Consider the following 14,189-nt stretch of genomic DNA (forward strand, 5'->3'; position numbering starts at 1 on the left):
TATGTCTTCTTTTTTTTTTTTTATAGGAAAACAATTTGTTTGTTAATGTACATAATTCTTTTCTTTTTCTTTTTTAATAAAGAAATAAACAGTCTTCTAACACTTTTTTTTATCACAGTCACCGACAATTTGTCTATTGATGAGGATTATGCAATTTGTAGTTGGTTTTTGTTGAATTTGAGTAGGTTACTTTTGCTATTCCTTCTTCTTATTATATGGACTTTGAAATACTTTTCTTTATTTCCATATTTCCTTATCATTATTTTATTTTATTTTTGTATGATATGCATTTGTGGGTTAAAGATTACTCATTATCTAAATAAATAAATAAATAAAAAAATACTCATTGCTTTTCTTTGATTACAAAATGGAATACTTATTGCTTTTCTTTGATTACAATATTACGTAGAACTTTGTTTAAAAAAAATTGATTACAATATTACAGTAAATAAAATTTTGTTTTTTTTTTTTTATAAAAAAAATTGTGCAATTTGGGATTAGTCATTGCTTTTCTTTGATTCTAATATTACAGTTCGTAGAACTTTGGAGGATAATCTCTTTTTCTTAGTTCGTTTTTTCTTTTTAATAAAAGTCTTTGTATAAAAAAAAAAACATTTGCAATTTGGATAAGTATCAAATTGGGTTACTCTACTATTAACCAAAAAAGATGAATGTATTAATTATATTGCAATCTTAACCAATAAAAAGATAGTATTAAACTTGACAAATTGTGCAATTTGGATAAGATTGCGTTATAATTAATACGTTAAACAGTTTTTTTTTTTTTTGCAATCTTAACCAATGAAAAGATAGTATTGAATTTGACAAACTGTGCAATTTGGATGAGATTGCAATATAATTAATATGTTAAACAGTATTTTTTTTAGGTGCATTAAACTTGACAAACTACACAAGTTGAATAAGATTGCAATATAATTAATATGTTTTTTTTTTTGAAAGAGTTTCAACCTATGACATCTGCTCTTGATAATAGTCTTTACTATCAGACCAAGACACCAATCAGTTTTTGGTGTAGACGGGGATTGAACTCCAAATTTCTTACACAACCATCAGAGACTTTACCAGCTGAGCTAACTGGAATCCACATATAATTAATACGTTAATAGATTACTTAGAGAAAGTAATTATATTTAATCTTTACTCTTTTTTTTTTTTGGGTCTTTTTTTAGGATGTCAAGTGGTTGTTAGAAACTTTTCTTTTTTGGTATATAAGAAAAAAAAAATTCTATCTATGCCTATATTTATCAATTTGTGTAATTCTATGTTGGATTCAATTTATTATTATTATTTTTTTGGAATAACAATGTACATAACTACATATCATTAATTGAAACTCCAACAATTTAGCTTTATTTTTCTCAATCGCATCTCTTTCCTAAGAAATTAACTAATTATCCCTAATAGTTTTCATGCCTTTTAGTACTACAACTTTTTTTAAATGAAAATAAAACTTAAAAATACATTTAAAAAAATGAAATGATGTTATTTCTCACGTGAGATCCTTTCCCATAAAAAAAAAAAATTAAAACTATTTTTTTTTTTTGGAATTTGAAACTTTTGATATGAATGTGTACTTAATGGCCACATTTTGATTTTAGGACTAAGTGGCTACCTTGTGATGATAAAAAGATATTATCAGGAGCAGATGTAATAGATTGAAACTTTCTATAAAAAAAAAAAAAAAACTAAGTGGCTACCTTTTAAGATTAAAAAAAAAAAGTTGATAAATCTCATTAAAAAAATTAATTGACAATCGTGGACCTTTTCCATATTTCTTTTGGTAGGCCTTTGAAAATTTTGTTATGGATGTGTACTAAGTGGCTGTATTTTGGGACTAAAAAAACTTTGACAATGTGAGAGGCTTTCCAATAAAAAATTAATGATAATTCTAGCTCATTAAAAAAAAGTTCACAATCGTGATCCTTTCCCATATAAATAAATTAATAATATTAAAAAAATTCACAATCGTGAGCCTTAATTTCCCATATAAAATAATTAATACTATTTATTTTTTTTGGGTCTTTTTAGGCATTTGAAATTTTTGTTTTGGAATTTTGCCAATTTATAAAAATTTAAATTAAAAAAAACTTCACAATCGTGAGCCTTTCCCATATAAAAATATTAATACACTATTTAAGGTTTTTAAAAAAAAAAAAAAATCTTATCTAGATTCGTTTTTTTACTTTTGTTGCCAAATCATCCAAAGTCCAAAAAATAAGAATAAGCAAAATAGTGAACATTTTGCATGGGATCCAAACAAAATAAAACCAAATAGAGGATTTTTTTTTCTTCCCCTAAAGGTTAATACTAAATTATAGCATTATTTTCCAATTATCAAAACATTTCACCCATAAAAGCATAAGTCATCACACTTCTATGTATTTTTGTGATTGAAAAATGTAATAATTCAAAATTATAATGGACTCAAATTATTAATCTTTACAATATACATATATATATATATATATACATATATATATATATATATATATATATATATAGAGTAGAGTCTTTGAGCACGCTTGTGAGCGTGTGCTTAGAGGTTAGTTAACAAATAGTTTTTTTCTAAAAAAAAAAGCTTTTACAAATAATGCTAGAGCAACAACATGATACACAACTTTACTATAGCTCAACAACTCACAACTCACCACGTGTGCGAGTTGTGTTAAAATTTAAAAGATGTGTTTTTGTCGAGATACTAGCATTTTTCCATTTTTTATGTTGTGGCAAAAATTGTGCTAGATTTTTTGTTCATTGATTGATATTAAAGAGTGTAATTCAGGTTCGTTGCGGTTTGCTTGATGTGGCAATGTGTGAGCTCCTTGATTTTTACGACCCACATGTTGAAATTAAGGAGCATATAATGCACCCTCTGAGTCTGAGTGAGTGCTATTGTCGTTGGCTTGGTATCCTCAATCAATAATGTGACCAATTGGGCTTTGATAGTTATTTTCTTTTTCAGATTGTGTGCAATAATCTTGCTTTGTTTTTGCCCAAAAAAAGAGAGAATTTATTAGGTCAATCGGGAGGACTGCTGACATGGTCCTCCTTAACCTCCCAACCGATAAAATAATGTTATTTTATGCAAATGTGACATCATTTGATAATTTTTATTTTTTTATTCCTTGTACTAATTAGGAAGCTCATATGTACATTTGCAAAGATGACATCATCTTATTGATTAAGGAGGACGACATCAACAGTCCTCTTGGTATAAATAATAATTTTAGGGACATTTGATTCGTGGGAGATGCAACTCCTTGGATTTAGGAGAGAATTTAGAATCCTATTGGATTTTATTTTCAGGTTACTGATATTTTTGGATTTAGATCTTTTAAACTTATTAGAGTTCTTTAAATCCTAATCACTCGTTTATGATTTAAGGGTCTAAATTTTGTCATGTTAGTATTCTACTAACAATACTTTTAATTGTTTTATTTGTAATATTATTTTATTATTTTAAGAGTATTATTAGTAGAATGCTGATATGATAAAATTTAAACCGTCAAATTATAAATTATAAAAGAGTGGTTAACATTTAAATAAACCTACTTGTAAAGTATTCTTGAAAATCTAGAGGATCTGAATCCGAGATTTTTTTTATTGATTCTCCCCACTATTTCGGTTCTGTTCAACTGAATGGATTTACTTTTGTAAATATATAAACAAACTGAGTGGGCCTTGTTGCCCAAAACCCTAGCCCATAGCATATTATTTATATTAAACTAGTCGCTAACTCATGCTATGTACAAGAACCTACCTATTTGTGAGGTAAACTAAAAATAATTTTATAAAATCTTAAATTGATTAAGAAACTACACTATTACATGATTTGCTATTGTATGACTTCAATTTGTGTTACAATTTGATGAAGAAGCCATTAAACATGCAATGACTTACAAAAAATTTGTCGGACAATTTCAAATACCGCAAAAAATTACTTAAAAATTCAGATATTAAAACTTTTGAAAAACTAAAAAATTATTAAAGAATCAAATGATTCACAGTTTAGAAATTATTAAAACAAAACAAAATATATATGACTAAAAAATAGAAAAATATGAGAAAAAAATTTGGTTACATTCAAAAGAATAATCCATGACTATAAGTTTACACCATATAATAAAATATCACGTTAGTGAAGTAGAGAGATAATAATAATTGTGAGGATACTTCCCCAATTAATCGGATTTATCCGCTTTGGGGAGCCAGTCCCTCACGGTTTATCGGCTCAAGCGACGAGAGCACGTACGGATCTTCACCCTCTGGGAGGCTTTACATCGCAGTCCCACATCGGCAAGAGTTCCCTCCCACACATGGTTTATAAGCTTCTGGAGCAACCATGTGTGTACCACTACAATAATAATAATAATAATAATAATAATAATAATAATATCAACGTTTGAGTTTGAGTTTAAGTTGGACTTGTTAGAGAGATAGAGTTTAACTCCTTGTTAAGTTTGGATTAAACAAAAATAATTTTGTTTTAGAAAATAATAATGATAAGTTTGAGTTTAAGTTGGACTTGTTAGAGAGATAGAGTTTTACTCCTTATTAAGTTTGGACTAAACAAAAAAAAATTTATTTAAATAAAACGATAATTTTATTTAAATATTAATGATAATGATGAGTTTTAGTTTTAGTTGGACTTGGTAGAAAGATAGAGTTTCACTATTTGTTTAAGTTTGGACTAAATAAAAATAATTAAAAAAAAAATGATGAGTTTGAGTTAAAGTTGGATTTATTAGAGAGATAGAGTTTCACCCCTTGTTAAGTTTGAATTAAACAAAAATAATTTTGTTTTAAAAATGATAATGATGAGTTTGAGTTTAAGTTGGACTTGTTAGAGAGATAGAATACTAAACAAAAATAATTTTATTTAAATAAAATGATAATTTTATTTAAATATTAATGATAATGATGAGTTTCAGTTTCAGTTGAATTTGTTAGAAAAATAGAGTTTCACTCTTTGTTTGGCCTAAACAAAAATAATTTTTTTAAAAATGATGAGTTTGAGTTTAAGTTGGATTTGTTAGAGAGATAAAGTTTCACTCATTGTTAAGTTTGAACTAAATAAAAATAATTTTATTTAAATAAAATGATAATTTTATTTAAATATTGTGCTGATGAAAAAATGCTGAGAGAGTGAGAGTTTCAGACTCTTCAGTTATATATATATATATATATATACTAGTCGCTAATCCGTGCGATGCATGAGATAATTAAATAAAAATTTAAAGTACTTATTTTGCTTAAAGATTTATGACTTATCTTTAAAAAATGTATAACTTGAAAATAAATGAAAATAAGTAATTTTTTGTTCAATATAATGGTTTAGAAAAATTCTTTTTCTTACATATTTTGGTTCTACATAACCAAAATTGAATTTGTAAAATAAAATCATGTAGCTAAAACATTTGGTAACAGCTATAAGTTTCAGACATTTATTAAACTATATTATTATTATTATTACAAGTACCCTCTAATATAATTATTTACATAAAAAGAATTGGGCCGAAAAAAAATCAGCACAATCTATTAAACAATAAAATTTCAATATAATCTTTGGAAAATGTCTCTCCCATTGTCATCTTCATTGTTGTACATTGTCATAATACCTATGCCATAAAATAGATAAATATTATTAACACTCACAAAGAAAAACCAATAGGTGAAATGAAAAATTATGAATTTTTAAGTCTAAGAACCATCTAAAAGTGACAGCATTGTCTCAACGCATACAAACATGATGAATACATCATCCTCCATTATAAATAATGTTACCTACAGGCTATAGGTGCAACTTATAATGGAAGTCAGGAGGGTTGTGAGTGCAAGGACAAAGAACCAGTGCGCAAAGTATAGGATCACCAATTTAAATAAACAAATCCAAAGAAAATTTAGAAAATATAAATAAGATTAAACCAGAAGGCATGTAAGTTGCAGGGTTCATATTGAAAATGTCAAAGAGAAATTTTGGGCAGGGTTAACAGACCATGGGCTAAAGCAATACAAGCCCACAGTAAAAGGTTTTTTTCTTTTCTTTTCTTTTTTTTCTTTTTTGAGAGAAAGGTTGAATGTTTCAGTAAAGCAGACCATGCAAAATCAATAAAGAAAGCTTCTACACATAGACAAAACCAGTAAACTGTCAAAAACATGAGAAAACAACAGGTGGACAATCATGCATCCACCAAATAAAACCAATACAACAGGTGGACAATCATGCATCCATCAAATAAAACCAATACACACGTACACAAACCAGTAACACTGCCAAAAACATGAGAAAACAACAGGTGGACAATTTGTCTTCCTTACAAACTCTATTTACTGTATTTGTTTTATTGATGCACTGTGAGATTGTCTAAAGTTGTTGTTTGAAAAAGGAATAATATTAGAAAAGAATAAACCAGTTACGTTACTATGTAATCCCAATATCAAAATCAATATCACCACCGAAAGTAATATTAATGCAAATATGAAAATAAATCGCACAATATCAGTATGAATACCAGGCTTCTGCATTATTTAAAAAAAGAAAAGAAGAAAAAAGACTGGTCAATACATTGAATTAAATACCTTAGAATCAAAGTTCTACCAAGCACCTATCTAAATTTGAATGCTTGAAAGTTGAAAGTAACGTTGACAAATTGTGCTCTGTCCATAAGGCTTTTATTATAGTCGCTAAGAAAAAAAATACACACAAAATTATTTTCCAATTACCATATGGAGTAAAATGGACACGTACATAGTGGAGAAAAGACTTTTATATAAAGAGTTTTATTTCCCACAGAATTTCTTACCTCCACACTTTGCTACAAAGACCTAGAGGCCAATGGCTTGCCACAAAACTTTGCTACAAAGACCACTTTATCCATGTCAATCATAGCTTGCATATGCATGGAATGTCTGCTTTCTAGACAGTAATGCACCATTGTGAAGATACATCTTTTTCTATCACATTAATTTTAACGAAACCACCATGTTCATATTTCAAATTTTCCCAATCACGTTGGCAACCATGTTGTTTTTGTTACCATAGATTCGAGTCGCAGTAATGGCAAATAATTAAAGCCAAAAGGAAAATATTAGTATTGAAGTTCATTGCCATATCTAGCGTATGTTGATTTGCAATACTAGTGCAAGAGTAAGAAAGGCATTTTTTCAAACACATGGTGTGCACAAAATATTTCAACGCCTAAGTTATAGATGTTTGTTATTATAAAAATTAAAAATTGAAAACAAAGAACAATAGCATGGTTGTAAAGAAAAGAATTACCAATAGCAGTAGCATCAAGGGTGCTCTGTTTTTTGTCCACATCCTTCGCTGGGCTTGTTCTGGCAGAGGGGAAAAAAATAGAAAACAGAAAAACGGAAAGAAGAAAACAAAAAAGTGGCTACAAACTAATGCAAGAAAAGAAAACAGAAAACAGCAAACGAAAAGAAGAAAACAAAAGGTCAACAGTGTGGGTTTGAAAGAGTTAGACCAAGTAATGCAAGAGTAAGCAAGACCAACTAATGTTTGTGAAGAAAAGAATTACCAATAGCAGTAGCGTGAAGGGCACTGTGTTCTTTTGTTCACAACCTTCGCTATAAGTAGTTACCTACTGAAACGGTGTGGGTTTGAAAGAGTTAGACCAAGTAATGCAAGAGTAAGCAAGACCAACTAATGTTTATGAAGAAAAGAATTACCAATAGCAGTAGCGTCAAGGGCACTGTGTTCTTTTGTTCACAACCTTCGCTATAAGTAGTTACCTACTGAAACGGTGTGGGTTTGAAAGAGTTAGACCAAGTAATGCAAGAGTAAGCAAGACCAACTAATGTTTGTGAAGAAAAGAATTACCATTAGCAGTAGCGTCAAGGGCACTCTGTTCTCTGTCCACAACCTTCGCTGGGTTTGTTCTCGCAGCGGGGAAAAAAAAAAAACAGAAAACGGAAAAATGGAAAGAAGAAAACAAAAAGTAAACAGCGTATCTAAACAATAATAAGTAGTTACCCACTGAAACTAAATAAGCACCACCGAAAAGATACATTGTTTGTGTTTTTAATTGTATGCGTGTCAGTTATTTATGTAATCATGTAACGTAATAATAGGAGAGTGGTCTTATTTTTAAGGCAATATTTTAGTGGGAGTTGGAGTTGCATTTTTACCGGATTGTCCTTTAATTTTGTCTCTACTTAAACATAAGACTGTAGGGGTATCTTTGGTTAAAAAATGAGTTTTACCGGATTGTCCTTTAGTTTTATCTCTATTTAAACATAAGACTGTAGGGGTATTTTTGAACTAAAAAAATAGGAATCCAAACAGGGGAAGCCCCTTAAATAGTAGTATAGACTAGTCTCATCCCACGCGCTTCGCGCGTGCGATGAGACTTTTCTTTTTTAGTGGTCATATTTTGTAGAAAAAAACTATATTTAATTATTATATATATAATTTTTATTTTAAAAATCTAATTTATAAGTGAATAAATCAATTTAAAAATTAATAGGAGAGTGATCCTATTTTTTAGGCAATATTTTAGTGGGAGTTGGAGTTGCATTTTTATCGGATTGCCCTTTAGTTTTGTTTCTACTCAAACATAAGATTGTAGGGGCATCTTTGAACTAAAAAAATGAGTTTTTACCGGATTGTCCTTTAGTTTTGTCTCTATTTAAACATAGAACTGTATGAGCATTTTTGAACTAAAAAAATAAGAATCCAAACAGGGAAAGCCCCTTAAATAGTAGTATAGATATATATATATATATATGGACATAATTTATATACAATATATTAAGGGTAGTAATTTTGGTAACTTTTAAAATTTAGACACTTGTCCACTTACTTAACAGTGAAACTACCGTTTAATTCTCCGTTTATTTCTTTTTCTCTTTTATTTTTCCCCTGTTTTAGACTCAAGAACTCTAGCAAGAAAACCCCAAAACTCACCGGCTCCTTCATTTCTCTATGACACTCTTTTCTTCTCTCTCTCTCTCTCTCTTGCTCAGATTGTTTGAGTTATCAAATCCAGCTCTCTGAACTCTCTCTCTCTCTCTCTCTCTCTCTCTCTCTCTACTTTCACATATTGGTTGGCTGGAACTAAAGCGATTCTTTGGTATGTATCGACTAAATCTCATTATAGGTTTTCAATTCTAGTTGCTAGGTTTGTCTTATTTTGAGGTTGGTATAGTTTTTCTTTGTTGATTGACTTGGGTGTCAATTTTGGCTAATGGGTCTATGTTATTATTGCTTTGGTTAGTTTTGATTTGGGTTTCCAATTATAGTGTTTGGTTTGTGTTATTTTGAGGTTTGGTAGAGTTTTTCTTTGTTGATTCTGATTTGGGTGTCAATTTTGGTTAATGGGTCTGTGTTATTATTGCTTTGGTTAGTTTTGATTTGGGTTTTCAATTCTATTTTTTGGGTTTGTGTTATTTTGAGGTTTGGTAGAATTTTCCTTTGTTGATTCTGGTTTGGATGTCAATTTTGGTTAATTGGTCTGATAAACCACAAAGCTGATAGACTCCTAACAAACCATTTTGACATCGCATCAGCAGGAAAAGCAAGAAAAGAACAAACCCTTCAATGTCTAAGTGTTTGGATCACTGTGTTGTAGTAACACCATGTCTCAATCTTATCAAATTTATGAATGTATAAAAAATAATTGCTAGTTATATAAGGCTGGTTGTAATTATTGATCATATACGTAGGGAAGAACACTGACATTATTTGCGATAATTTAGTTCTAGTGCCTCTTAAGGATGATGGGATCCTTGTAGAGTGGCAGGGAGTTGCTGATAATGTAAATTGGTAACTATTGATAGTACCCTTTGAAGCTCACTATCCAATTTTGAAGAGAGTGAGAAGCATTTGAGTTTTATGTGGAAGAGGTACAAAGGAAAATTAACAGTAGATGGACATTTATTTTCTCTGTGCACCTTGATGAAGCTGAGTTCTAATTATTTTTTCAATATTTGATGTTTGTCTTTGGTGTTTGATTGATAGTTTCAAATCAGAAATTTGAAAGACAAAAGATTCTTAGAACTGCAATCAAATACTAGTCTTAGAGAATTAAATACAAATATCTTGATTTGCATATTTTGGAAGTTATTGGAGGCATTGATATTAGCAATACCTGGAGATGTTTTGGTGACTAGTGAATTTTTTTGGTTTATTTGTCATATCTTCTAAGACTGCTCTGGTGACTGGTCATTAACATTGTAGCTTGATTTTAAATGTGGTATATGCTGAATGTATAACTTTTCATTATTGCACGCAAATAATGACAATTGGGTTAGCATGCTTAAAGATTTATTTATTTTTTTCTTGACCTCTTAGTTAAAGCATGTTCTCAAGGAACATCTTCATTAAATTGTCACAAGATGCAAGGTTGCTCCTGCCTGTTTTTTGTCCAGATTTTTTACAAAAGAAGGTGTTTGCCTGCCTTTTTCCTTCACTGCTTGCTTTCTTAGAAGATATGATAGTTTAATGGAGACAAAGTGATTTACAGCTCAACTATTTTGAACAGATTGTTTGCTGATCAAGCAGAGAGGCAGTTAGTGTTAGATTGAATAGGCAAAATTGTTTGCCAATGAGGCAGAGAGGCAGTTGGTGTTAGATTGAATAGGTAGTGGGACTTAAGCTCATGAATATATTCAATTTATTCAGTACAATTGTAATTTATTTAAAAATTGCAAAATAAGCATTATATTTAATTAGAGAATTATGTTTTTTGTTTACAAATGGGAGCAAAGGAAATGATTTAATAAATTAGTGAATTTTCTTTTGCAACATGCCATGTGATATTTGTAATGTGACTTCACAATTTAATAAAACATTGGTTATTTCATTTTATTATCAAAACTCAGTTCCTTATCAGATAAAATTGAAATAGAATAAGCACTACACGAAAACAAAATAAGAGTATGTTCCAAGAGCCGAAGTGGATGTGGCCAAGCCCTTTTTCAAGTTAGCATGACTAATGGGAGTTTAGATAAGGGTGACACATTTGCTTATGCGCATCCATCTAAAAGTTGAGGGCAGATTACTAGATTACGATTCTACTAAGCTTAAGAAAATTCAAGAATGAAATAGGTGAATGGGTAATCAAATTATAGCCAAGAGTAAAAGGGTTTAAACTTGCTCCACTTTATAATGGCAGAGATAGCCAGTGACAACTTTTTACAAGCAAGAACTGGTTATGGATGTAAAGTAAGAGTAAAGAGGAAAGCAGCAGGAAAGTAAACTAAGTGTATCAATTGTAGGCTGTTCAAAAAAGAAATTAGAGACTCACCTACATGTGTATTATAAAGTTGAACATATTTCACTAGGAAATTATAACCAGTGAAACATATTTTGTGAGGGTTTTATGAATAGATCAATATTGCTTTGTGCTTTTCCTGTTTAGTTTTTCTGAATGCTAAAATGCTGCTAGAGAGTATGCAATCTGCCAAAGCAGATTGTACCTTGTCTTGGTTAGGTAAATTTTTGCAATACTCATGTCAATTACCAAATTTCATCCCAAAAAAAATTGTCAAATTGTCCCTAGCCAAGTCCAAACTGAAGAGATGAAAGTGAAATTGTGTAAATGTATTTCATTCACTTGCCAAGCAATTCTCAGAACTATACTCCTCATTTCAAAACTTGAATAAGAGTGTCATAAAATAGCACATTCTAGCAAAATTGGAAATCATACAACCTTTACATAAAAGAAAAAACAATGACATCTCAAAATTGATTAGTATGTCTGGCAATCAATAAATGGTTTTCAGGAGAAATGCTTGATGGGACATATATGACAAACTTTGTTTCTAAACCACATTCCTTGACCCACATCAATCTTCCCATGTCAATAATCTGCTTGCACATAAACCCCAAGACTGCCCTTTCAACTGTTTTCATGTTCCTCACAATGTCTTCAACTCCACTTGCATCTCCACCACATTCTTTATTTTCACTGTCATGGCAGTCATTTGCTTAAAATGAAATACCGACCCAAATTTTTTTCCAAAATTCCTACAAGAAAACTTGAAGAATGAATCTACATTACGACAATTTCAAACTAATTACATTGACTCTAGATGCAATTTGACATCAGGAACTTCAGGAAGATCTGAATCATGGTCAACATCTACTGCCCAGCTGGTAAACCATGTAATTGCATGAAATTCTTCCTTGGTGATCCCCAAATGTAATAAATATTTTTTACCTGTAGGGTGGCCAGGGTCACAGAGCTAGTGAGCTCATAATAAATTGATTTACAAATAATAAACATAGCCAGCTACCACCACACTAAGTTCAAACCCATGGAATCTAATGATTAGCATTGCTCCCATCCCTTGTAGAATGATTAGACGCAATGCTTAATGCCTACCATTTCCAAGTAAAATTGAAATAGAATAAGCACTACGCAAAAACAAAATAAGAGTAACTTCCAAAAGAAATAAGCACCACTTAGATTCTTTTGTTTAGCCAATCTCTACGAAAATTGAATCCAATATATCCAGCATATATACATACATACATACACACAATATATATATATATATATATATATATATATATATATATAATGATATAAATATGCCTTTTCCTCTGAATCAAACTCCATTCTAATAATAACACAGACCATTAACCAAAGCAATAATAGCACAGACCAATTAACCAAAATTGATGCCAAATCAGAATCAAAAAGGAAGATTCTACCAAACCTCAAAATGACACAAACCCAGAAACTAGAAATGAAAACCCCAATCAAAACTAACCAAAGCAATAATAACATAGACCCATTAACTAAAATTGACATCTAAATCAGAATCAACAAAGAAAAACTCTACCAAACCTCAAAACAACACAAACCCAGCACTAGAATTGGAAACCAAAACAAAACTAACCAAAGCAATAATAACACAAAAACTGATAGGGGAATAATATAGCCCATCTCCAAGTCGTCCATACAGGTCGTCCATAGCCCACCTACTACCATAAACACCCTCAGAAACTTACCTACAAGTGCCTCGTCCAGGGAAGAAGAGATCAAGACGAGGTACGCACCATCAGAGTGATGCACTCGTCCAGAGTGTCGACATCCTCGTCTTGAGCAAATTCACCCGTTAGACGAGGCATCCCCCGCGTGTGAAACAAAGCACGCCCAACTGAGGAACTCAAGGACGAGGGTGTCACACTTAGGAAAATCTCCAAATGAGATATGATAATCTCTTATCCCACGCGTAACCGCCAGGTATCCGTTGTGAAACAAGAGCATAACTTCCAGACGGTTATGCAAGTTACGTTTGATTTCTATCTCTCCTTGAAGCCAGGAGAAGTTCAAATTTTGGTAACCGCCTATGATAACACTATATAAAGGCTGTTTCAGACAAACCCAAGGTATGTTCAGTTTTTACTCCAAAAAAGTTGGAATTCAAATAACTTAGAGGAAAAAACTAACTTTGCCATCGGAGGACTTTTGGCCGGCAGCCCCGGTCGCCTTTGATACGCTTTTCTTTCTTTTTCAGGCCGTAGAAAGATCCAGTAGTCCTTTCCAGTCCGAAGCATCCAGCCTACTGATTTTCTTCGCATCATCAAAAACCATTAACCAAAATTGACATCCAAGTCAGAATCAACAAAGAAAAACTAGACCAACCTCAAAATAAGACAAACTCAGCAACTAGAATTGAAAAACTATAATGAGATTTAGTCGAAACGCACCAACGAATCACTTTACTTCCAGCCAACCAATATGTGAAAATAGAGTGCGAGAGAGAGTTCAGAGAGCTGGATTCGATAACTCAAAAAATCTGAGAGAGAGAGAGAGAGAAGAAAAGAGAGCGTCGTAGAGAAATGTAGGAGCTGGTGAGTTTTGGGGTTTTCTTGCTGGAGTTCTTGAGTCTGAAGCAGGGGAAAAATAAAAGAGAAAAAGAAATAAATGGAGAGTTAAATGGCAATTTCACTGTCAAGTAAGTGGATAGGTGTCTAAATTTTAAAGGGTACCTAAGGTACTGCACCTAGTGTACTGTATCTAAATTTTTTTGTTTGTTTGTTTGAATGGTATTGATTGCTCTAATATAGTCTAATTGAAGGTCTTTTTAATATGAAAAATAGCCATAACTTGTTATTAGATGAATCATAACAAGAGTTCGGAATGTGAACAATTTTGTTTCCATGGAGGTGCAAAAGCTTCTGATGTTCTGAT

At 31.0% G+C, this 14,189-nt stretch overlaps 3 long non-coding RNA genes across 6 annotated transcripts; 1 reads left to right on the plus strand and 2 right to left on the minus strand.

The window, feature by feature from the left end:
- Nucleotides 1–5,464: 5,464 nt before the first annotated feature.
- LOC142622407 (uncharacterized) lies at nucleotides 5,465–8,004 on the minus strand. Of its 3 annotated transcripts, none has more exons than XR_012841907.1 (6): nucleotides 7,865–8,004; nucleotides 7,714–7,776; nucleotides 7,301–7,625; nucleotides 6,825–6,877; nucleotides 6,601–6,705; nucleotides 5,465–5,639 (listed from the first exon to the last, which is right to left on the minus strand). It is a non-coding gene; the product is annotated as an uncharacterized LOC142622407 (long non-coding RNA). The 3 variants fall into 3 exon arrangements; XR_012841906.1 differs by having other exon boundaries at nucleotides 7,714–7,779; nucleotides 7,865–7,954; XR_012841905.1 differs by having other exon boundaries at nucleotides 7,301–7,779; nucleotides 7,865–7,954.
- Nucleotides 8,005–8,909: 905 nt separating this feature from the next.
- LOC142607223 (uncharacterized) lies at nucleotides 8,910–10,739 on the plus strand. Its single transcript, XR_012839268.1, has 2 exons — nucleotides 8,910–9,116; nucleotides 10,337–10,739. It is a non-coding gene; the product is annotated as an uncharacterized LOC142607223 (long non-coding RNA).
- Nucleotides 10,740–11,611: 872 nt separating this feature from the next.
- Nucleotides 11,612–13,973, minus strand: LOC142622497 (uncharacterized). 2 transcript variants are annotated; one of them, XR_012841918.1, is made up of 3 exons: nucleotides 13,706–13,964; nucleotides 12,068–12,206; nucleotides 11,612–11,954 (listed from the first exon to the last, which is right to left on the minus strand). It is a non-coding gene; the product is annotated as an uncharacterized LOC142622497 (long non-coding RNA). The 2 variants fall into 2 exon arrangements; XR_012841917.1 differs by having other exon boundaries at nucleotides 11,612–12,206; nucleotides 13,706–13,973.
- Nucleotides 13,974–14,189: the final 216 nt, after the last annotated feature.

This window comes from Castanea sativa, chromosome 1, assembly GCF_040712315.1.
Source record: "Castanea sativa cultivar Marrone di Chiusa Pesio chromosome 1, ASM4071231v1".
In the NCBI taxonomy this organism is placed as follows: domain Eukaryota; kingdom Viridiplantae; phylum Streptophyta; class Magnoliopsida; order Fagales; family Fagaceae; genus Castanea; species Castanea sativa.